The following is a 25,674-nucleotide window of genomic DNA, read 5'->3' as shown; positions in this document are numbered from 1 at the left end:
AGCAGCTGGTTTGTGGGACACCATGGCGAAAAGGGCTGTCACATTGCAAAGGCTTGGCAGAGTGACACGGTAAGGGCCTTCAGGGTAGACCCAGGGTCTGGTTCAAGTCCACATGTAGGTGTATTTCTGTTTTTTAGGTCTAAAGCAGAGCAAACTACAAGTTATAATGAAGCTGACAACAATCTCATGATTCTGGTTTTTTTCCTCTTCTGTTTATCATCAGCCTGTGTCTGATTAATTGCATTCAAAATGGATCCAACCATTGAAGAGGCAGCTCTTTTATTTACATGTACGATTTGCATTCTATAATTTGGATTTAAAATTAGCCTATTTAGTTTTTTTTTTTATTGAATTGAATGCACCCTACATGGGAAGACTATAAACTGTAATTATTTGCCATAGCGCACACAATAAATCAATTTTTGCTCTATTTGTCATATTTTCTATTCAAAGGAAAATCCACTCAGATTTCAGCTGGGCAGAAAATTGCTTGTACAGTGAAAATCTGAATTGTTTCAAGCCTCCAGTCACGCTGTACTCTGAGTTGTAAATGCATGTGAGTTTTGTTGCAGCTAATTGAAATTAAGGCTAACTGGGTTATCACCAAGAGTGCAGAAGTTTAACATTTTCACCCGTCTTTCCATATCTCAGGAGCTTGTTACAGTAACCGAACTCCCCCAGCCACAGACCCATGACTCAACAAGAGATGCCTTTACTCCTTTTCTGCTTCCTGACTGTTGACCTTGTTCATTTCCTTTTTTCCTGTTCCTCTATCAGAGACGGTAAACTTGTTTTGTGTCCCTTCTGCATCAGAAAGAATCAGAGATGCAGATGCTGCTTGCTTGCATCATTTAAAAGTACTGAAACAACAGCAACAAAAACTTGACTGGTTATGGCAATATCATGCCATTATGAAAGTACTCAAGACCCTTAATAATGTAGTAATAATATAATATCTAAAGCTAAAAAAAGGAAAGAGCATTGCATAGCTACAAATCTACCAAGATATGGCCCTTGATAACTGAACAAACGGGGTGGTCAAGGAGGGCAAAGCAAGAGAAGCAGCCAAGTGGGCCATGGTTACTCTGGAGGAGCTGCAAAAATCTATTTATAGGCTGTGTAGTCCCTGAATTGGGGTTACATAAAAGCATGGCAGAAAGAAGAAAGCAATAAGAGGTCTCCTTTACAGTTTGTCACAAGCCATGTAAGGGACACATCCGAAAGAAGTTGTTCAGGACTGATGAGACCAAATTTGGCGATTTTGGTGGGAAGGCAAAATACTATGTTTGGTGGAGAATTAACACTGCACATCACCCTGAACACACAATTTCCTACAGTGAAACATGGTGGAGGCGCTATCATGTTGTGGGAACGATTTTCTTCAGTAGGGACAGGGAGGCTGATCAGAGTTGATGGGGAGATGTGTGGAGAAACATACAGAGTAAGTTTTTAAGAAATCCTGTTAGAGACTGCAAAACACTTGAGACTGGGACACACGTTTTCCTTCCAGCAGGACAACACTAAACATACAGTCAGAGCTACAAGGGAATGGGTTAGATCAAGGTATACCCATATCCATCTCTCTATCCAATCTGAATAAATTTGATATATTTTGGAAAGAAGAATGTCGTGAATATTATTCTCTCGATGTACAAAGCTGGTAGAAAAAAAGTTGGTAAGGATTCAGGGAAGTTGAATACAAATGCAAGCCACATATTTTAGATATGTCATGTTTATTTGTAAAAAGAAAATCCAATTCCATGTATAATTTTTCTTCTGATTAACAATGCTTCACTATTTTTGGTTAAGTATCACATCAAAATACCAAGTAAATGCATTGACATTTGTGGTTTCAATGTGACAAAAGGTGAAAATGAGGCATAAGTAGTTTTGGGTCTCTTTTTTCAAAGTCTCTTTTTCTATGCTATAGATCATAATAAGAAAAGTGACTTTATTTTAGGCTGTTTTTTGTTGGTTTCTTTTTTTTGCTGAATAAGACCTTTGAAAAAAACAACTATACTTCAATGCTAAAATCCACATAAATATTGAACCTGTTGTATGTCCTTTAAAGATTTTAACAACAGAATATGACATATTCATATTTAGGTGCCCTCCCACCGGTTTCAAGATTTTGTTTTCCCTCTTAAAAACATGTAAAAATTAGGTGGAAAATCTTATTTCCCATCCACTTCTTCTGTTATGCCAAATATTCTTCTATCTGTGCTTCCTCTTTCCTACCTGCAAATAGCTGCTGTTCAGTATGTTCCTGCATCTTTAAAATGTCACACAGACTGTGCTAGGGGCGAACACCATATGCTTCCAAGCTTCAGTTTTGGATTTTGAATGCAAGTTATTTTCCCTGTCACATGGCAGGTAATTGGTTGTTAAAGAAAACATCATGAAAAATACATTTTAACTGATTTTTGAATCCGATTTGTTTTAGAAGCTGTGAAGATTATAGCAATTCCACAACTTCCAACTGATTAGTTTTATTGATAACCAGTCTACATCAGAGATAAAAGGGTTAACATTAAAAGGGTTAATGCCCTGTAAATCTTCAAACACACATGTCGCTCTCAGCCATGCTGCTCTGGGAGAAAGCACAAGAGCAATTTAAAGGCATGTAAATTTAAATCCTGGATTACGATCACCTAACAGCAGATGTTGGCCCATAGGACCGTGTTTCAGCCGAACAAAGACCAACCTGTATCACTATCAGATTGTGAAAAGCTGCACTGCTGTCTGAACAAGCTGCAGAAGACGCTAAGATACAGGTTTTATAGTGAGAGAAATTGCAAAGAGCCTTTCATTCCTTGCATCTCTCGCTCTACCACAGCAGGCCCATTAGACTTCATGATGCAGTGTGCAGTAATTGGTATTTCTGTTGGTAAGCAGCTTCCTGCCAGAACTGAGCTCCATGCTGTGCTGGAGACTGATATCAGAGCTGCAAAGAACTCCTGACTGAGCCTTTATAACGAGAGAGTTATCATTCAGACAAACACCTCCCATGATAAAAAAGAGAACAGAATTCAATCATACATTCTGTGGTCAGAGATTTGGTTGAGTTTGTTTCACACATCCTGCAGCAGAAGCATCTCTGTATGACGAAGCAACAATCCCTCCCCTAAAAGGATAATAGTTGTTGCATACTTAATGCCATTAACTGAAGGGGAGGTAATAAATTAACATTATATTAAATGCTGGGTGTTATCAAGCATGGCTGCTCGGTTTACATAGATGGCAGCAGGGCGTTTGCCTCTTTGATGTGGTAATAGGATGTTTTGGTTTTTGTGTGTCTGGCGTGGTTTAACCATGAGAGGCATTCCCAGCAGTTACTACTTCAGAATCAATTAAAACCCTTTTGCTAACAGCCCATGCCTGGTTCAAAAGAAGCACAACTAATTCTCCATCTCTCTGAGACCTACACTTGAGTCATTTAAAGAATGTGGACCAGGAGGAGTGGAGATATGGAGTCCTGAGGGAGTAAGGGAAAAGTCCTGGATCCAGAGACGTTTGCTGCAAAATGAACTTCGCCTCATATGTGCTGCATCTATTACATGTACGTGTGTGAAATACAAGGCAGATGGATCTACTTTTTGAAGCAGAATTTCAGTGACAATTGCAAACCTGTGGACCCAAGTTGTGGATTTTTTCATAATTACTCCAGATTTAAGAGCCCTGAAAGTAGAGAAAAATAAACCATACTAATGAAAAATCTACTTTGATATTTGTTTTTGAGGAACAAAAATGCCATATGGCACATTTTTGTAAAGCTTGTAAGATCCTAGGATTAACTCTTACTGTTAAGACTTGGTATAAAATCTCAAAAGGTTATGTGTTGGAAGAGACAGAAAAGATTTTGTTTGGAAATGTTTCTGGGACAGACGAGACCAAAAAAACCACAAGACCAACCTAAATTTCTGACTGTCCCATTATATGAGTAGGGTTCCATGTCTGAGTCATGGTGGTGGTGGTCGAATCATCGTTTTATGATTTTTGGACAATAATAAAACCATAGATTCCGAATTTTTAACAGTAAAACTCAAACGAATATTTAGAACATTTGCTCATGACTTCAATATTAACAGAAGGTAAACCCTTTAGGAAGACAACAGGTAAACATTGATTTTAGTTCATAGCTTAGTTAAATGCTCACTGGTTAGACTGAGATACTTCCCTCAAGTTGTTGTCACTGTTTTTATACCCCCATCACATGTGGCTTTGAGTAATCTGATGCTGTTGGTCAGTACCTTCCAAATGTAATCACGCCCCTTGAAACCTTTCCTACTTTGTCACATTACTAGCACAACCTTCAATATATTTTATAAGGTTTCTTGCATGTTTATTAATATGTGACCCTGCTCCAACACAATTGAATTATTGGCTCAATTACCCCCTCAGTATGTCAGTAGGTCCTGCAGAGGCCTTGCAATGAAACATTTATTTGATTGAGATTTGATGAAACAGGGGAACATTTAAACATGCAACACATTGGCACATAAGGATGGGAGTTGTCACTGCTGTAACAGATCAACACAAGTAGTGAATGAATAAAACGGAGGCATGGAGTCCAATTTTTTTACAGACAAAAATCTAAAAAAAAAAACGGGGCATGGATATGTATTAAGCCCCTTTTTACTCTAATACCCCCAAACAAAATGAAGTCCAACCAATTGTTTTCGGAAGTCACCGACTTAGTAGACAGATTCCATCCCTGCATAGTTTAATCTCAGTATAAATCCAAATGTTCTGAGAAGGCCTCAGAGGTTTGTTAGAGAACATTAGTCAACAAACAACATCATGAAGTCCAAGGTGCACAGCCAATTGAGAATAATGCCAGGACTTGAAAAGTGTTGTTTACAGACACTTGTCATTCAGTCTGACTCAGCTTGAGCTGTTGGCAAAGAATGAGAAAAAATCAGTCTATAGGTGTGCAAATCTGGTTAATACATACTCTAAAACACTTTCGTTTGTCATTGCAGCTATTTAATGTTGTAGAAGGGTCTCATGTCAGCTCTTCATGTTAGCAACATTTTACAGTGAAATAAATTTGCAATAACACAGTAACTGTAACTGCACAACAAGCTTGAACTAGCAGTTTAGTAAAACCCCATGTGTTATTAGTGGCCTTATGTAACCAGGAGAGAAAGTTAAGACTTGTGAAGCATTGTATGCTATGATCCACTGGATGAAGGTTAGCTGATACACAAAGGCTTACAGAGGCTTTGAAATTTGAGGTGTGTTTGCTCAGGCAAGCTGAGATTTACAGAACAATCAACACATGTGAGTGCATGCCTTCATATGTTATTGTCTGTTTGTCTGCAGGGCGTTTGTTGCATCTCCCTCTCTAAAACAGCCTATGTATACACAACAAAGGTCTCACAGCCTCCAGGAACAAAACTATAACCCTGGGTACCTGTTTCTAAACCCAGAAAGACACAAAAAGGAGAGGATGCTGATAGGAATGACGGGGAAAGTGTTTTACCTCAGCATGAAGAAATGAGACAAAGCTTGCGTCACAGGCTTCTTTTGGTCATCGCCAATGCACAGTATGTGTAATCTAACGTGTGTTTACGTGTGTCTCTGTGTGTCCGCACCAATAAATATGTAGCTGTGTTTGTGTAGTGTATAACTCAGCTGGAGGTAGGCAAGCGGCTCACGTTTCTTCTCTTTGGCAGGAAGCTGAGAAAAGATCGAACTGACCACAGCGTTTAGGAAAAACGTACTGTATATCCTGTTGACTCATTTCTTTAAATAAGATAGATAGATAGATAGATAGATAGATAGATAGATAGATAGATAGATAGATAGATAGATAGATAGATAGATAGATAGATAGATAGATAGATAGATAGATAGATAGATAGATAGATAGATAGATAGATAGATAGATAGATAGACAGACAGACAGACAGACAGATAGATAGATAGATAGATAGATAGATAGATAGATAGATAGATAGATAGATAGATAGATAGATAGATAGATAGATAGATAGATAGATAGATAGACAGACAGACAGACAGACAGACAGACAGACAGATAGACAGACAGACAGACAGACAGACAGACAGACAGACAGACAGACAGACAGACAGACAGACAGACAGACAGACAGACAGACAGACAGACAGACAGATAGATAGATAGATAGATAGATAGATAGATAGATAGATAGATAGATAGATAGATAGATAGATAGATAGATAGATAGATAGATAGATAGATAGATAGATAGATAGATAGATAGATAGATAGATAGATAGATAGATAGATAGATAGATAGATAGATAGATAGATAGATAGATAGATAGATAGATAGATAGATAGATAGATAGATAGATAGATAGATAGATAGATAGATAGATAGATAGATAGATAGATAGATAGATAGATAGATAGATAGATAGATAGATAGATAGATAGATAGATAGATAGATAGATAGATAGATAGATAGATAGATAGATAGATAGATAGATAGATCTTTTGAGTGTCCCATCTTACATTTCAGTGATGTCTCACTGTTTTCCCTGTGCTGATGCAGGCACACAGCCAAACAAATTCATCGCCTACCAATTAGCTCCTCAGGATGAAGGACACTTGTACAGATGCTGTGGCAGATTAGGAAATCCATTACTCTTCTAACTGGGTCACATGTTGACATCCAGGTGGAATATACTGTCTTAAATGGCAGACAGGTTCTGATAATGAATAGTTCTTTATCTACAGTGGGATGGCTTGTTATTTGACCCAGCTAAATAAAGTAAGGGTGGCAGAGCGGGTCACGATGGGGTGACTTCGACTTCTCCAGGGCTTAAAGCTTCTGGCTAAGCGAATGATTAGATTAGTGATTCAAAATTGCTGAAGGTTTGAGTGGTTGCTTGTGTTTATGTGTCAGCACTTTGATTGATGTGTTGTCTATCCAGAGTGCACCCTGGCTCTTGCCCCTTGTCACCTGGGATCAGCTTGATGGGTGGATGGATGGATGAAGCGGCAAGTATATCAGCGACAAGCAGCGCTACCTTTAAGGTGACAACAGATTGACAACTTTGAAGAGTATCCTCTTTGCTATGATAGGAAGATTAGAAAATAGTTACTGGTTTCATTTATATATAAAACTAATATCTAGCAGACATTTCCCTAAACTTAACAGCGTATCCAGAAGTGTGTAGAAACAGCTAACTCTGCAAATTTCCGCTCTAGAAGTGCTGGTTAGAGGCTTTTGGACAGTTTCAGGCCTTTTTATCTTTAATTACAGTGCTAATGCTAAGAGCACTGCCTGCTAGCTAAACACTTGATATAAAGTCTCTTCAAAAGGTAAAGTTCATTTTCTTAAATAAATATTCTTTCACAATTTATAACAGGTATACATTTTCAGACATGTTCATGGATCTAAATGAGTTATTGATTGTTTCACTCTGACTGAAGTTCATCAACTATTTAGTTATGTTATCATGAAATGTTTAGATATCTGTGTCTAATCTGACATTTTATCTATGGAAAAGACAGTGATTTAATTTCAGTTAAGCAACAGAAAATAACCTTGATTTAATCGTGAAGAAAACCCCCTGAAAAACTTCAATATAATACTTCCTGTATCTTTCTACCGGTCTCTGACATCAGTCTGAGAAATCTTTGCCCAACTCCTTACTTTTATCTTGGAGATGCTCGAGGGGTCTCTTGCATGTAAAGCCTATTTCAAGTCACTGCACAGCATATCATTGAGATTAAGATCTGTTTTTGACTCAACCCAGGACATTTGATTTCTTAGTTTTCATCCAGTCCTTGGTGGATTTACTGGTGGATTTTAAATAGGTCATTGTCATGTCACATGGTCCTGTTCTGCTTAAGTTTTGAAATTCTTTACAGGTGGTCTTATATTTTCCTCAACCACCCTCTAATGCATGGTATATTTCATGGTGCCTTCAGTTAGGGTCAGCTGTCACATCCTGCTGCAGTAAACTATTCCCAAACCATGGCACGTCCAGCTCTAAACTTCCGTGTTGGTATGAGGCTCTTTTAATTAAATACTGTACTTGGTTTAGGCCAAACAGTGGTTAATTTTTTCAATCTTACGGTCCACAATATAATTAGATAAGTTTTCCTTTCAGTGCTTTGGAATAGGGGAGGGGTCCCAGCAGTACCAATAGATTATTGAGAAGAGTAAGACTGGTACTTTTTTCCAGACATCCCCACAAAATCAGAAAAAGCCACAAGATTCTTTTCTCAGTTTTTTTTTTTTTTTTTATCACTAGTATATTGTAAAAGGATGCGGGTCATTTCATGCCTTTGGTATTTAGTTGTTTAGCAGTTTTGGGCATTTTCTAACAGAGTTTAGGCTTTCTACATTTAACACCAATTGTTACTTTGACTACTGAGACTTTATAGTACCATGCCATATTCTAGAAATAGCCTGCTGTAATAAAATGTATTTATCTGACTCTGTTAAATATGTTATCTACTAGCATAAGGTTAGTTAGAGATATTTTGGTTTATCAGGGGCCCCTAATCTCAGTAGGCTGTCATGTTCATATGTTAAATATGTTGCCAACTACCAACTGACCAAAACGGGCATCAGAACCAAAATAAATGGGAACAGAATGTAATACAAACATTTTAGTTACGCCTGACTATTTTAATGAATATTTATCTGCATTCTTCATAATGAAACTATGAATGACAAAGTGGCAAGGTATATGTATGAAATAGTGCCCAAAATGGCAAAAGGGCAAGCTGACACAGAGCTAGTATGAATAATTGATAAATATAGAGACCAAGTTGCTAATTTGGCAACAATGTCAGCGAGAGCAAATAAACAGCATTCTTTAGTTTACATGTGACATGTGGGTGAGTTAAAACATTGATTTTATTGCTTCTAAACTGTCGCTTTTCAGTCAACAAACTTGTTCCTTTCAGCAACAGGGCTAAACTGCATTAAACAGATACAACCTTGGTTTGAAAAAAAAACCATACATCATACTCTGAAGAACTGCAGACTGTGTGTTGATAGTGATTGTGCTGGAGCCGTTGTCAGAACATATCCTATTAGTTGGAGTGCAGCAGCCAAACTACTGGGGAACACCGGTGATTGGATCCTAAATATCCTCCTAAATATGACGTCTTGGGTTCTGTCCAGTGGTCCTCCCCCACTGTTATACTCAAAGTCACATCAGGTTGCATTGGATTTTTTTAGGTTTGCCTTTTTTTTATTAACACACAATATTTGCATTCACTGTGAGCACTGAACCAATATATAGGTTCTCCTAAAATTAACCACTTTTTATTCTTCCCTTGTTTTGATGTAACCCATGACCTACATTATGTTAGGAAAAGTTTTACAAGAAATGTTAATAAAATAGCATATAAAATAATGTACAATGTTATATGTAGGTTATGTCCAAGTAGAAAAATATGACAGAAACAGCTTTAGTAGAAGATTTACAATCAATGTGCAGTTAAGAACCATTAATCCAAATTTTAAATTAAGCCTCAGACAAACATGTATGTGTGTGTGTGTGTGTGTGTGTGTGTGTGTGCGTATGTGTGCGTGTGTGTTAAAAGCTCTGCCCTGTTCTCCACCCAGGGACAGGGCGCTCCTTGGAGCTCCCTGGCATACAGCTATATACATGCGTTGCCAAGTATTAAGCAAATTGGAAAAAAAGTACTGACCTGAAGGGAAGGGTCCTAGGTCAAAGGTTATGCTTCTATTTACACCTCTGGGCAACTTGGAAACACTTCTGGCATAGCATGCATGATATTGGGCTGTGGGAGGAATCCAGATCACTCAGAGAAAACCCACGCAGGCGGTACAGGAAGAACATCCAAACCCAACACAGAAAGACACACAGCTGACTGTCATCCTGTGAGACAGCCCTAACCAGTGTGCTAATATAAAAACCCAATCTCCACTTCACAGTCACCATTTATAACCCAGCTTGGTTTGAACTAATTAGTATTTAATGTCCCTGCTATCAAATGAAAGCCATATTTTTAAGTCTGTAAATGACTCTCACATGCCAACCCCATATTTAACAGCATATTATGAAACAAGCTTGACCCACATACTCATTAGGATGCAGACAGTGGTTAACATCATTACTTTCATGCCCACGGTTGTTCCCTACAGATAATTGTTAAATTGTACAATTACACCAGACCTTTCCTTCTACAAAACAGATTTACACTTTCAGTGGATTAACGGTTGGTTCAATTCAATTCAAATTCAATTCAAAAATACTTTATTAATCCCAAAGGAAAATTAAATGTTGTTATAGCTCATATTATGTAGGTTTCTTCAAAGAGCCGTTGTAGATGCTGATGGCTGGGAGCAAGAAGGATCTCCTGTAGCGCTCCGTCTTACAGCAGATCTGAAGAAGCCTCTGACTGAAGACACTCTGTTGTTGTAGGACAGTCTCATGAAGAGGATGCTCAGGGTTCTCCATAATGTTCTTCATTTTATGAAAAATCCGTCTGTCCACAATGATCTCCAGAGGTTCCAAAGGAGTCCCCAGAACAGAACCAGCCTTTTTTATCAGCTTGTTGAGCTTTTTTAAGTCCTGGCTCTGATGCTGCTTCCCCAGCAGATGATGGCAGAAGAGATCACACTTTCCACAACAGACTTATAGAAGATATGCAGCATCTTGCTGCAAACACCAAAGGACCTAAGCTTCCTCAAGAAGTACAGTCTGCTCTGTCCCTTCTTGTAGATGGCTTCACAGTTGCATCTCCACTCCAGTCTGTTGTCCAGGTGAACACCGAGGTATTTATACTCCTCCACCACCTCCACTTCTTCTCCCATAATAGAAATAGTTTTTGACTTATTCCTGTTTCTCTTAAAATCTACAATCATCTCTTTTGTTTTAGTCACGTTCAACATGAGATGATTGTTTCCACACCATGCCACAAAGCGGTCCACCACCATCCTGTACTCAGCTTCTTGTCCATCTCTGATCCACCCCACGACTGCAGAATCATCCGAGTATTTCTGAAGATGACAGGAGTCTGTCTTGTACTGGACGTCTGAGGTGTACAGAGTGAAAAGGAATGGTGAGAGTACAGTCCTCTGTGGTGCTCCTGTGCTGCTGACTACCTGGTTAGACACACAAACCTTCAGTCTCACAAACTGTGGTCTGTTTGTCAGGTAGTCTTTGATCCAGGAGATTGTTGAGGCCTCCACCTGAGTCTTCTGGAGTTTCTGACAAAGCAAATCAGGTTGGATTGTATTAAATGCACTGGAGAAATCAAAGAACATGATCCTCACAGTGCTGCTGGCTTTGTCCAGATGACAATGGGTTTGTTGAAGCAGGTGTATGATGGCATCTTCAACTCCAACTCCACAGCGATAAGCAAACTGAAGGGGGTCCTGATGGTTTACTGTTTGCTTACTCAGGTGGGCCAACAGGAGTCTCTCTAGGACCTTCATGATGTGAGATGTCAGGGCAACAGGTCTAAAGTCATTGAGGACTGATGGGTGAGTTTTCTTTGGTACCGGAACAAGACAGGAGGTCTTCCACAACACCGGAACCTTCTTCTGGGCCATGCTAAGGTTGAAGAGGTGCTGCAGAATCCCACAGAGCTGCTCTGCACAGGCCTTCACGACTCTAGGGCTGACATGATCTGGACCTGCAGCCTTATTCCTATTCAGTCTCTCCAGTTGCATCTTCACTTGACTTCTTGAGACACACAGGTGGAAGGGGGAAGCAATCTTCTGATATGGTTGAAGGCAAACGTGTAGAAGCAGAAGAGTCTAGGGCTGAGGTGGAAGATAAAAATGTGAGGTGTCACTGGACAGCTGTGGGTCCTGTGGGTCAAAGGAGGGTGGGATGTCTGTTTGGCTGTGAGCAGGAAAGGAGGATGCTGAGCTTGTTTCTGAACTGAACCTGTTGAAGAATGTGTTCAGTTCATTGGCTCTGTCCAGACCTCCATCAGTCCGATCATCCTTCTGCTTGAAGCCTGTGATCTTCATCCCTGTCCACACATCTCTGATATTGTTTTGCTGGAGCTGCTCTCCAGCTTCTTCTTGTACACCTCCTTGCTGTCTCTTATCTTGACTTTAAGTTGCTTCTGTATAATCCTCAATAATTCTCTGTCTCCCTCTCTGAAGGCTCTTTTTTTCTTGTTAAGCAGGTCCTTCAGGTCACTGGTGATCCAAGGTTTGTTATTGGGGAAGCATCTCACGGTTCTGGTGGGGATGATGTTATCCACACAGAAGTTTATATAGTCGGTTACACTAAACAGATTAGTCCACCAAGCTGTGGATCTCTACAGCTCCTCCAGAGTTATAATTGTCCTCTTGGTTATTTCTCTGATTAATAATCTTCCTGTCTGGCCTGTCGGGTTAGGCGGACAATGATGTCTTGGTAGACAGGCCTTGCAGCTGGTAGATGTTTAAAGGTGGTGTCAATCTCCAGTGGTCCTTCGGTGAGAGGACGGGCACATCCTTGTAAGACTACTTGTCCATTACAGGGCCCTGCAAGTCAGAAGATAATTGTAATTGTGTTTATGGATTGCTAAAATATGTTGTGAATATAGTAAAATATGGACACAGAAGCACATTTATTAATCAGGCCTTTAAAAGCTTTGTTTACCTCACACTTGCTCTTTCAGCTATAAGGCATGTCAGTTTAACATGTGTGAACAAACTTAGTAGATTTTCTCTTCTGAAAATCTACAGCTTTCTAAAGCATGACCATGAAGTAAAATTTATGTTTTTAAGCCTGCATTTGATAGATAGCATCTACTTTTCCGTTGTTGGGGAACAGCAGAGAGGACGAACCCTATACTTGTGAGGGATGATGATGACACGTGTTGTGTAACGCTGTTGTTGGTTTGGGACACAAAGATGAACGATCCAAGAAGCGGGTCTTGAAAAATTCCCTAAGAATTTTGTGCCAGTGTGTGTGTGTGTGTGTGTGTGTGTGTGTGTGTGTGCGTGAGGCGTGTCTGTGCGTTATCACCAGTGTGCTGTGACTGAATAATGCATGATGCTCAGCTGTGTTTGCATGTTGGGTAACACCCACTTAATCAAGAAGAGATAGATAGACAAAGACGGAGTCAGCGAGAAGTGGCAAGATGATTGCAGTTCAAATGCAAGACACTTGCGAAAATTAACTAATGAAAAAACCAAAAAACACTATTCTGCTGGTCAGAAGCAAAAATATATATAGCAGTCATTATTTGATAAAAGGAAGGAGTTTTATCTTTATAACAGACTGCACTAATTGTTTTATAGACTGTCAAGGAGCACACTTATACTCTAACCATCTATGAAGTAGTAAGAAAAAAACACAGCTAAACACAAAAGCACAGAGCTGAATAAGAGCAATGGCTCTGCTAGAGACTGTGCAGGAAAGACATGCAACTAAATGAGAAGCACAGAGCCAGCTGTACTTTCTTTTGCTAAAACACAGAGTGAGAACAAAAAGTTAAGTGCAGAAATAACTGCAAATAATTCATACATAGATGGTAGCAGGAGAAAATATAGCAAAGAAAGTATGAGCAGGTTGAGTGAAAGGATCTACTGTTACTTAACGTTTAATCTTTCTTCATTTCACTTTAAAGTCTTTTTTTTACCACAATGAGTCAGCATAAAATTTCACGGTTAAATAAATATAGCAATTATTTTTTTAAACACCTGTGAATTATCATTATAAAAATTAAACATCAGTGTTTAGTACATAATTCTGTGGCAGCATGGTGATAATTTAACTAAAAATGGAGGGATTTCAGTAAACATATACCAATATTATTGTAACCACCTGCAAATCTAGAAAGTGTCACTGTAAGCCGTTGAAAACTAACACAAACTCACACAAACACACCCACGTATTTTAGTGCATATAATTATCAGGCAATCATTCTAACCAGAGCTGTCAGGTGTAAAGAAACACAACATTAAGTGCCACAATCAGCTTTCAGCACAGAAGTAAGAAAAGGGAGTCACAAGTCCATCAGAGAGCAGAAGGAGATGCGGATAGAAAAAGGACCATAAAAATTAGCAGCTCGACACTCATCTCATATTAATATTCCACATTAGGAGTGCTTATGATGAATAATTAATTTACTGGAAAATGTGGAGATTTGTGTGCTCCTGCTAGGCTGAAGAACCCGAGTGATTCTGATCATGAACATTTACAGAAATCTTTGAAGTGTGCTTTAAGTTTATGAAACTGAGTTTGACTTTCATCTGTTAAAAAAAATGTTTGTGCATGACATAAATTACCATCTTTAACAGCAAAGGTGTATGCTTTGTTTATAATGGCAGCTTATCTGAGAAAGCTCTGTTTAATCTTCCAAGCTGGTGTGAAAGGAGGTTTCAGAAGTTCAACAATAAGTCTCTCGCTATGTGGTGACTCAGCTCACATATCTGAAATATTTGTAGATATGCGTCTGTCACCAAACCTGCAAAAAATTCTTTTAACTTTTTAACGTTTTTTGTGTAAATCATTGGCGACTGATATTGTAAAAGAAAGTTAAAACCTCACCCTTGCATACACTGTATAGAACATGTTTTTCAATGTCAAATATACAGTGGCTTGTAAAAGTATTCATGCCGCTTGAACTTTTCAACATATTGTCACTTTACAAAACAAACAAATATATTTTATTGGAATTTTATGTGAAAGACCAACACAAAGTGGTATACAATCGTGAAGTGGAAAGAAAATTATACATGATTTCTTGCATGATTGCAAAAGTATTCAGCACCCGTGAGTCAATAATTTGTGGAGCCACCTTTTGCTGCTTACTGCTGCAAGTCTTTTAGGGTATGTCTCTACCAGCTTTTCACATCTAGTGACAGAATTATTTGCCCATTCTTCTTTGCAAAACAGCTCAAGCTCAGTCAGATTAGATGGAGAGCGTTTGTGAACAGCAGTTTTCAGATCTTGCCACAGATTCTCGATTGGGTTTAGGTCTGGACTTTGACTCGGCCATTCTAACACGTTAATATGTTTTGTTTTAAACCATTCCATTGTAGCCCTGGCTTTATGTTTAGGTTTGTTGTCCTGCTGGAAGGTGATCCTCCGCCCCAGTCTCAAGTCTTTTGCAGACTCCAACAGGTTTTTTCCAAGATGGCCCTGGATTTGGCTCCATCCATCTTCCCATCAACTCTGACCACCTTCCTTGTCCCTGCTGAAGAGAAGCACCTCCAGAGCATGATGCTGCCACCACCATATTTGACAGTGGGGATGGTCTGTTCAGAGTGATGTACAGTGTTAGTTCTCCGCCACACATAACGTTTTGCATTTTGGGCAAAAAGTAAAATTTTGGTCTCGACTGACCAAACCACCTTCTTCCACATGTTTGCTATGTCCCTAACATGGCTTCTGACAAACTGCAAAACGGTACTTCTTATGGCTTTCTTTTAACAATGACTTTCTTCTTGCCACTCTTCCATAAAGACCACATTTGTGCAGTGCACGACTAATGGTTGTCCTGTGGACAGATTCCCCCACCTGAGCTTTGGATCTCTGCAGATCCTCCAGGGTCACCTTGGGCCTCATCCGGCCATAAAAGCCCAACCCGATCCCAGCCAACACACCCGAATATAATCCAACGTGAATAAATCTTTTATGTATTTTATTTGCGTTTCACTACAAAGATATAAACATTCGTGATTTTATGTATATTGTTTTAAAACCACTTGTTTTAAAATTAGGTGTGAGGTGTGAGAGTGCAGCTTACTGAAAAACGTCACAGTGCTGAGTGCTGCCACCCAGCTCAGAATCAACTGATCAGCTCACAGTCTTGGCAGACAACTTTCCAGAATATTATTACAATAAATGTAGGTGAGCAGTAGTTAGCATTGAGTAGGCCTACTCAGTGTTTTTGCTTTCTCACACTTATTTTCTATCACAGCTGGCAGACGGTAGAATGAACGTTGGTCTTGACCACCACGCGCAGCCACAACCCACATTTAGGCAAGTTTTCACCATAGTTATGGTAGAATGGTCTGGAGTTTTGCTTCACTGATCATGCTAAAACAAAGAAAACAGGCTGCAGCTGCCACCCAAGATGGCGATCCCGAAGTGTGGTCATGTGACCGTGACGTTATGTGAAAACCCCCCATTAGTTGCACTCAAAATAAAGGGGGCTGAATAATTTTGCACAACACACTTTTCAGTTTTTTATTTGTAAAAGATGTTTGAAATCATGTGTAATTTGCTTTCCACTTCACAATTGTAAACCATTTTGTGTTGGTCTTTCTCCTACAATTCCAAAAAAATATCTTTATGTTTGTGGTTGTAATGTGACAATATGTGGAAAGGTTCAAGGGGTATAAATACTTTTATCTAAGAAAATGTTTGCTGTTTTTGGTCAGTTCCCAAAATTAATTATCAGAATAATAGAAAGGGATCTTTGGAGATTACTTAAATTACTTTCTTCAAATTCAAAAACTATTATTACCATGTTTTCAAACAATTTGGAAAATCCCAGACAATGATATCATGGCTTCTGAGAGGTCAGTTCACAACATTAGAGTTAAATGGAGGTAAATCTGTGTTTTTTAAGATAACTCCTCAACCACACTGCTTCCTTATGTGACATCATGGGAAGAAAAATGGCAAAAAGATCTGGTTCATCCTTGGGTTTCAAGATAGAAAATAGTAGTCACGTGCATCTGTCATCTGTTAAAACAGTTCTAACCATAGCATTGGACTCTCCAGCTGTCACATTGTTCAGGATGGACATGGGGGTCCTGGAGGTTAACATCTTTTGTTAAAAGGTCTATATCAACTCCAGAGTAAGCTAACGACCTTGGGAAGATGCTGGGTGAAACTGGTTGGAGAGTGTCATTATCCACAGTGAAATTTGTTTTTCACCAACACGGCTGAAAGGCCCCTTAGAGGGGAAGTAGCCATTAGTCCAAAAGCAACAAAAAAGCAAGATTACGCCTTACAAATGCACTCAGGAAAAAATACATTGCTATTTAGAGACATATCCTGTGGTCTGTTGAAACTCAAATTTAACTGTTTGGCAATAATTAACACCATGACATTTGGAGGAAAAAGAGGGAAGCTTTCTAGCTTGAAAACACCATCCAAACTGTGAGATACAGGGAAGGCAGCATTATATTATGTGTGTGTTTCACTGGAGGGGGGAGTGATGTCCTTCAAAAAACCAGATGCCATTATTAGCAAAGAACATTATGTAGAAATACTGAAACAACATCCCAAGACAGCAGCTAGGAAGTGAAAGCTTGGGCGCCTACTGGTCTTCCAAACGGACAGTGACCCTTCGCATACAGTGAAATTAGTTACAAGGTGGCTTAAGCACAACAAAGTCAATGTTTTTAAGTGTCCATCAGAAACGCTTGATCTCTGTCGCAATTTGTCTACAGAGCGGGTTTGAGCAAGGCACCCTGCAAACCTTCCTCAGTTACAGCAGTCCTGTCAGGAGGGATGGGCCACAATTCCAGCAAACTATAATGAAAAGCTTGTGAAAGAATACCCAAAATGTTTGACCCAAGTCTTAAAGACTAAAAACAGTTATACCAAATTCTTAGGAAATGAGAAGAAAATGAAAAAGGAACAATTCTCACTCTCTATAATCCAGCATGTGTTGAATAATTGATAATCCTAACTGACCTAAAACCAAAAATGTTTAGTCTTAAATAATGTCAAAAAGTGAAATATGAAGGTTATGTGTCTTTTTATACAGTGCAGGTAAAGATCAGGTTTCAGCTGTTTTTTTGCTCTAACTGTAAAAATAGTTTTGTTTTTACGTGTTTATTTTGTTTTAAGTTCTTTCATGTTATGGAATAATTAAGAATAAAACGTGTTTTACTTCTAGTCTCTGACAGCACAAAATGTGCTTATTAACCTATAATAACTCATTTACTATTCTTTGTATTTGTTCCAGAGATCATTAATGAAACAGTACTTGAGGTTTCCCCAGGGTGAACCTTTGTACCCAATACACCAGTTGAAATTCATCTGTAATTTCTTTGTACATGTAAGCGTAAAGTTTAAAATGTATTAATGTGGAACCAGAGGGGACAGCTGGCTGTGGATTCCTCTGTTTAGTCTTCACATTTAACGTTGTATGCAGTATAATTTGTTTGGGACTCAGTTGTATCTCCTGCATATTACTGTAACAATCATGTGAGACTGCAAAAAAAAAAAATCACATAAATCATTCAAACACTTTAGGAATAAATGAATAAATGTCTTTTTTCCTCAGTCATTCAATGTTAGCTGCCCAACAGATAGTGCTGCAGGATATTAAAATTTTGGGTGTGCAGTCTTACTTATATTTAAAGACTTAAGCAAAGACTTTTTTAAGTAGGGTTCTGTGAAGTTTTTATCAGGATTTTTCTTTCCAGTTGTAGAAATAAGCCGTAACAAACTGAGTTTTGGGGAAGAGAGACGTGTTTTCATACAGATAAAGCCTTATTTATGCCTGCCCTGTCTGTCCTTGTGAAAAACATCTGGCAGCAGGAAGGACGAGTCAAACAAAGAATAGCCTGAAAAAGAGAATATATCTAGTGAGCATCAGTTGTGTGGATGAAAATGCCTTGTTAATGTCTGAAGAGGATGAGCAAACTGGTTTACCACAACCAAGGTATGCAGAACACCATCTTTCAATGCCCAACATGTTGAATTCTTCAGACAGACAGGCCAAAGTGGCAGCAGAACACATTGGTGTCCACAAGAAATATGAAACTGAGGCTACATGTCACACAGGCTCATCAACATTGGAAAACTGTTGCCTGGTCCAATCAGTCCCAATTTTAGCTGCAGCATTCTGTTGATAGGATCAGTTTTTAGTCTAACAGTGCTTTCACACAAAACCTTTGGAATGCTCTGTACAGTTTCAGAGTCCGGTTTCTGGAGCAGATCACGCCGGTGTGAACCCATTCCAGACCCTGAAACGGACCAGAGAACCTTATCCTGGCACGGTTACAACTGCCAGTCTCTGCATGGTTTATCTGGACCCTGGAGCAGTTCGCTTGCAGTGTGAAAGTGTGCCAGGCCAGCGTACCAAAAGCAGGAAGACAGGATGTAACGTGATACAGCGCATTTCAGTAGAAGAAAAAGAAGTATAGGAGGCAGACTTTCTTCTTTGTGCTTTTTATCTCGATCATCGCAATACCATCTCTGCAACAATCCATTGCAACAGCATGACTTTATATAGTTCGGTCTGAAAAATCTCTGTGTGAAGGCAAACTGGGCCAACTGAAGGTCTGATCCCTGGACCGGACCAGCAGTGGGAATGCACCCTAAATAACATAAAAGCAGATCCATTGAGCCTTATTTCAGTGGTTCAGGTTACTGGTTGTGGTGTAATAGTGAGGGAGATAAACTGTATTCTTGACACTCTTTGGGTCCCTTAGTACATTTAAGCATCATAAAAACAGCACAACTAGGGATGCACAATATATTGGCATTACCATCTGTATGGGCATGTGGTATTTGATTGCGCATGTGACAGCGATAGTGATGCAGTGCAGGATTGTGAGGTGTTTAAATGAAGCACAGAAGCAATCTCAGCTATGAGCTGACTTTGTTCAAAGGGTAGAGAAATACTGTATATATAATATATTTTCTTTCCTTGACTTTTGTTTTGTCATTTTTTTTAAATTCAATTCAATTCAGTTCAATTCAGTTTATTTATTTAGCGCCAATTCACAACACATGTTGTCTCAAGGCCCTTCACAAAGTCAGGTACATACAATAACATAATCCTGTCCCAGGATTTCTTGCATACCATATAAAGAGGTTGGACAATGAAACTGAAACACCTGTCATTTTAGTGTGGGAGGTTTCATGGCTAAATTGGACCAGCCTGGTAGCCAGTCTTCATTGATTGCACATTGCACCAGTAAGAGCAGAGTGTGAAGGTTCAATTAGCAGGGTAAGAGCACAGTTTTGTTCAAAATATTGAAATGCACACAATATTATGGGTGACATACCAGAGTTTAAAAGAGGACAAATTGTTGGTGCACATCTTGCTGGCGCATCTGTGACCAAGACAGCAAGTCTTTGTGATGTATCAAGAGCCACGGTATACAGGGTAATGTCAGCATGCCACCAACAAGGACGAACCACATCCAACAGGATTAACTGTGGATGCAAGAGGAAGCTGTCTGAAAGGGATGTTCGGGTGCTAACCCAGATTGTATCCAAAAAACATAAAACCACGGCTGCCCAAATCATGGCAGAATTAAATGTGCACCTCAACTCTCCTGTTTCCACCAGAACTGTCCGTCGGGAGCTCCACAGGGTCAATATACACAGCCGGGCTGCTATAGCCAAAACTTTGGTCACTCATGCCAATGCCAAACGTCGGTTTCAAAGGTGCAAGGAGCGCAAATCTTGGTCTTTGGACAATGTGAAACATGTATTGTTCTCTGATGAGTCCACCTTTACTGTTTTCCCCACATCTGGGAGAGTTACGGTGTGGAGAAGCCCCAAAGAAGCGTACCACCCAGACTGTTGCATGCCCAGAGTGAAGCATGGGGGTGGATCAGTGATGGTTTGGGCTGCCATATCATGGCTTTCCCTTGGCCCAATACTTGTGCTAGATGGACGCGTCACTGCCAAGGACTACCGAACCATTCCTGAGGACCATGTGCATCCAATGGTTCAAACATTGTATCCTGAAGGCGGTGCCGTGTATCAGGATGACAGTGCACCAATACACACAGCAACACTGGTGAAAGATTGGTTTGATGAACATGAAAGTGAAGTTGAACATCTCACACGGCCTGCACAGTCACCAGATCTAAATATTATTGAGCCACTTTGGGGTATTTTGGAGGAGCGAGTCAGGAAACGTTTTCCTCCACCAGTATCACGTAGTGACCTGGCCACTATCCTGCAAGAAGAATGGCTTAAAATCCTTCTGACCACTGTGCAGGACTTGTACAGGTCCTTCTCAAAATATTAGCATATTGTGATAAAGTTCATTATTTTTCATAATGTCATGATGAAAATTGAACATTCATATATTTTAGATTCATTGCACACTAACTGAAATATTTCAGGTCTTTTATTGTCTTAATACGGATGATTGTGGCATACAGCTCATGAAAACCCAAAATTCCTATCTCACAAAATTTGCATATTTCATCCGACGAATAAAAGAAAAGTGTTTTTAATACAAAAAACGTCAACCTTCAAATAATCATGTACAGTTATGCACTCAATACTTGGTCGGGAATCCTTTTGCAGAAATGACTGCTTCAATGCGGCGTGGCATGGAGGCAATCAGCCTGTGGCACTGCTGAGGTCTTATGGAGGCCCAGGATGCTTCGATAGCGGCCTTTAGCTCATCCAGAGTGTTGGGTCTTGAGTCTCTCAACGTTCTCTTCACAATATCCCACAGATTCTCTATGGGGTTCAGGTCAGGAGAGTTGGCAGGCCAATTGAGCACAGTGATACCATGGTCAGTAAACCATTTACCAGTGGTTTTGGCACTGTGAGCAGGTGCCAGGTCGTGCTGAAAAATGAAATCTTCATCTCCATAAAGCTTTTCAGCAGATGGAAGCATGAAGTGCTCCAAAATCTCCTGATAGCTAGCTGCATTGACCCTGCCCTTGATAAAACACAGTGGACCAACACCAGCAGCTGACACGGCACCCCAGACCATCACTGACTGTGGGTACTTGACACTGGACTTCTGGCATTTTGGCATTTCCTTCTCCCCAGTCTTCCTCCAGACTCTGGCACCTTGATTTCCGAATGACATGCAGAATTTGCTTTCATCTGAAAAACGTACTTTGGACCACTGAGCAACAGTCCAGTGCTGCTTCTCTGTAGCCCAGATCAGGCGCTTCTGCCGCTGTTTCTGGTTCAAAAGTGGCTTGACCTGGCACCTGTAGCCCATTTCCTGCACACACCTGTGCACGGTGGCTCTGGATGTTTCTACTCCAGACTCAGTCCACTGCTTCCGCAGGTCCCCCAAGGTCTGGAATCGGCCCTTCTCCACAATCTTCCTCAGGGTCCGGTCACCTCTTCTCGTTGTGCAGCGTTTTCTGCCACACTTTTTCCTTCCCACAGACTTCCCACTGAGGTGCCTTGATACAGCACTCTGGGAACAGCCTATTCGTTCAGAAATTTCTTTCTCTGTCTTACCCTCTTGCTTGAGGGTGTCAATAGTGGCCTTCTGGACAGCAGTCAGGTCGGCAGTCTTACCCATGATTGGGGTTTTGAGAGATGAACCAGGCTGGGAGTTTTAAAGGCCTCAGGAATCTTTTGCAGGTGTTTAGAGTTAACTCGTTGATTCAGATGATTAGGTTCATAGCTCGTTTAGAGACCCTTTTAATGATATGCTAATTTTGTGAGATAGGAATTTTGGGTTTTCATGAGCTGTATGCCAAAATCATCCGTATTAAGACAATAAAAGACTTGAAATATTTCAGTTAGTGTGCAATGAATCTAAAATATATGAATGTTAAATTTTCATCATGACATTATGGAAAATAATGAACTTTATCACAATATGCTAATATTTTGAGAAGGACCTGTAGATGCTGTATTGGCCACAAAAGGAGGCCCTACACCATACTAATAAATTATTGTGGTCTAAAACCAGCTGTTTCAGTTTCATTGTCCAACCCCTGTAGAACAGATGGCTGTCTACATGTGCCATGGTAGTTTTGCTCCATAAAGAGTATATCTCTTGACAGTATACTAATTAATTTAATATTCAATCCAGCATCAAAGTAGGCAGGCCACACTATTGGTAAAGTAACCTATGACCTTAAACCATTTAAAGTAACTGTGTGTTGGTGGATGGGTGTGTGTGTGTGTGTGTGTGTGTCTGTGTGTGTTGGGGGGTGAGCTTATGTGTAGACATAAATGTGTTTGTGTTGAGCGGCACTAAGCAGAGGAGACCCCCCAGAGCCCTCAACACACCAGGAAGGCACCAGATCTGCGGTGTCCAAGTTATGAGGGGCACATTGTATTTCACCCACCACTTTAGGACGTGGCCTGAGCACCCACACAGAGAATACCCCACCAAGGCAGGTAGCCCCTACTAAGGGGGTTGGGGGGGCTTGTTAGCAAGGGGCTGCCCACCAAGCAGAGCAGCCCTCTTCAGGGGCTCCCGATGTTGCCGCCAGACATCCCCAGGCCTTCCCCACACCCCCAGTCTCTGCTGAACTAGGCTCCACGGCAGGAGTCGAGTGTGCCATGCCGTGTCCCCCCCCAAGCACAGACCACCACCCCTGTGGTGTTTTGTGTCTGTTAATGTGAATTGTTTTGCTGAATGGGGGTGTGTATGTCTAAACTGCATTAAAATGTTAATGTTACGTTGTTTGGTTAAGTAAATGCCCCACTTTCTTCTATTTATGAATTACCGGTGATGAATCACATTTTTTGGTTTAATATAACTATTCACACACACGCATGATTATCCACTGACCTATAAAATAAAGAAATTACTTAAATAGAACCTAAGAACATGAAATGAGCTAAAGCACAATACATCATGTCCAGATCTACATAAACAAAGTAATTAACATCTATCAATCTGAAAAGGGTTCCAAAGCCATTTATTTTGACATAAACATCTTGATGATCAACAAGACTTTTGCAAAAATATTCTGTTGACTCACAGGACAAAAGTGTAGCTTTTTGGAATGTGGGAGATTTTGGGAGTTTCTTCTGGCATAAAACATAGCATTTTAGAAAATGAACATTATACTGACAAACATGGTGGTGGTCACGTTGTGATGGCTGCTTTGCCACTTTGCTGCTTGAGGTGGTACAATAATTTGGGGGAGCCATATATTCTGCTTTCTAGTAGAAAATGAAGGACAGTCTCTGACTATCAGTTCAGGTCCTCAAGCTCAAGCAAACCTGGAAAATGCTGCAAGACAATGATGTGAAGCACACCAATAAGTCCACCTCTGAATGGCTAGAAAAAAGGAAGGTTTTGGAGTGGTTTAGTCGAAATCTGGACTCAAATCCAGTTGAGATCCTGTGGCATGACCCTAGGTCACCCATACTCAAAACCTGTCGGTTTGCATAAAATAAACAATTTTGGAAAGAAGGGTTAGCAAACAATGCCACACATTAATGAAAATGTCTCATTACCTGTTACTGCATACCTTTAATTGCAGTTGTTGTGACCAAGGGTGACACAGCCAGTAATTAATTTAGGAGGCAATCATTTCTTCCACATTAAGACAGGCTGATCTGGATAGCTCTTTTCCCTGAAAAAATTAAACTGAAACAGTTATTACTCAGGGGGATTTTTTTGTCTGATATTGAAATGTATTTGACAATTTGAAACATTTAAATGTGAAAAACGCAAATCATTTTATTGCTTTGATTCTTTATTCTTACTGTGTAACACAAATAATACTGGCAGAATGAGAAGTCTTAGCACACATAATTGTGCACTGAAATAAAGACATTTTACAGTTGAGAAACATTAATGATAAAACATCAGTCTGAGGAAAAGTTTTTGAAGTTTAAAATCAGCTAATATAGCATTTTCTTGCATCTGTATAAGTTTTATTTTTGAGCTCTTTGTATGGCTACGACTACTTTCTGTTCCAGGTAAGATACTCACTATTTAGAATTGCTTCACACGGCCTGACTTCAGAAGAGATTCAAGTCTCCTTTTAGACTTGTCAATGTGTAAATCCATCTCTAATAATTGTGGAATATCACACAAATGTTTTATCTTGAGGATGCATCCCATTATGAAGTGCATTTAATGCAAAACCATGTTTCCATGGGAACCTGTTTGGTCCATTGCACATATTACACCATATGTTTCTTTGAAGACTTGTCATACTGTTCATTTTAAGCAAATATATCAAGTATAGTTGCCAGAAATATTACCATAGGGTCAAACTAAATCTCATTTTCTCTGCTAACATCAAATAGCAAAAAACAATAACTCGGCTGCCTTTTTAGCTGCCTACATGTGCAAACTGTGCCACCAATTGGCCAAGTTGCAAAATGCTGTCTATAGAGAACTGAGCTAATTTTAGGTGCAGCAATATGTAGACCAGGTGGACATGCGTGGCCTACCTAGCCTGCTTCGTTTGGCTGCATATTATCTTAGCAGCAGTGGACCTGAATAGACTTAGTAAAAGCTGAACCCCTTGACCCACACGCTTCGCTGCAAGATCTAATCCTATTCTGATTTATATTTTTTTGGCTGCTAAAGCCTTTGCTTTCTCTGAGTAAATATGCCATAGCTCCCTTCTTTCTGTTAATACTGTAGCACAGTTCTAGGAAGAGGGAGGGACAAGGAAGCATTTTTTTCTTTGTCCCTGTTAATTTATTGTTATATTAGGTTATGGATAATTTATGGATTAAACTTAAATACCCTCCCTAATGAAATCTTAAACATTTTGTCACGTTTCAAAAACAAACTTTCGAGTATTTTATTAGGATTTTATGTCATAGACAAACACAACGTAGTACATAATTTTAAAGTGGAAGGGAAATGATTAATGCATGCCTGACTTTTCAGATTTTTATTTGGAAACCATTTCACAGTTATAAAAATAGTTGGTGCTGATGAATCACATAAAATCCCCTGAAAATGATTTTTGTAAGGCATTTGTGGTAATAAAAATAAAGGACTCACTTAAATTTGTCCTACTCGTTTTTAGAAAAGTTTTATTTGAGCTCAAAATCTTTGGAAATAATCATTTTCATTGTCTCCCAACCCTCTAATATTCATGTTGTACTAAGGCAGTGGT

At 39.6% G+C, this 25,674-nt stretch overlaps 1 long non-coding RNA gene across 1 annotated transcript; it reads right to left on the bottom strand.

Moving 5' to 3' along the window:
• Positions 1-23,494: 23,494 nt before the first annotated feature.
• LOC124871989 lies at positions 23,495-24,666 on the bottom strand. The gene is made up of 3 exons (XR_007039176.1): positions 24,528-24,666; positions 24,061-24,165; positions 23,495-23,965 (listed from the first exon to the last, which is right to left on the bottom strand). It is a non-coding gene; the product is annotated as an uncharacterized LOC124871989 (long non-coding RNA).
• Between the last annotated feature and the right edge of the window lie 1,008 nt (positions 24,667-25,674).

The sequence above is a fragment of the Girardinichthys multiradiatus genome, chromosome 7, assembly GCF_021462225.1.
Source record: "Girardinichthys multiradiatus isolate DD_20200921_A chromosome 7, DD_fGirMul_XY1, whole genome shotgun sequence".
Taxonomy (NCBI): domain Eukaryota; kingdom Metazoa; phylum Chordata; class Actinopteri; order Cyprinodontiformes; family Goodeidae; genus Girardinichthys; species Girardinichthys multiradiatus.
This window is presented reverse-complemented; position numbering and strand designations above follow the sequence as displayed.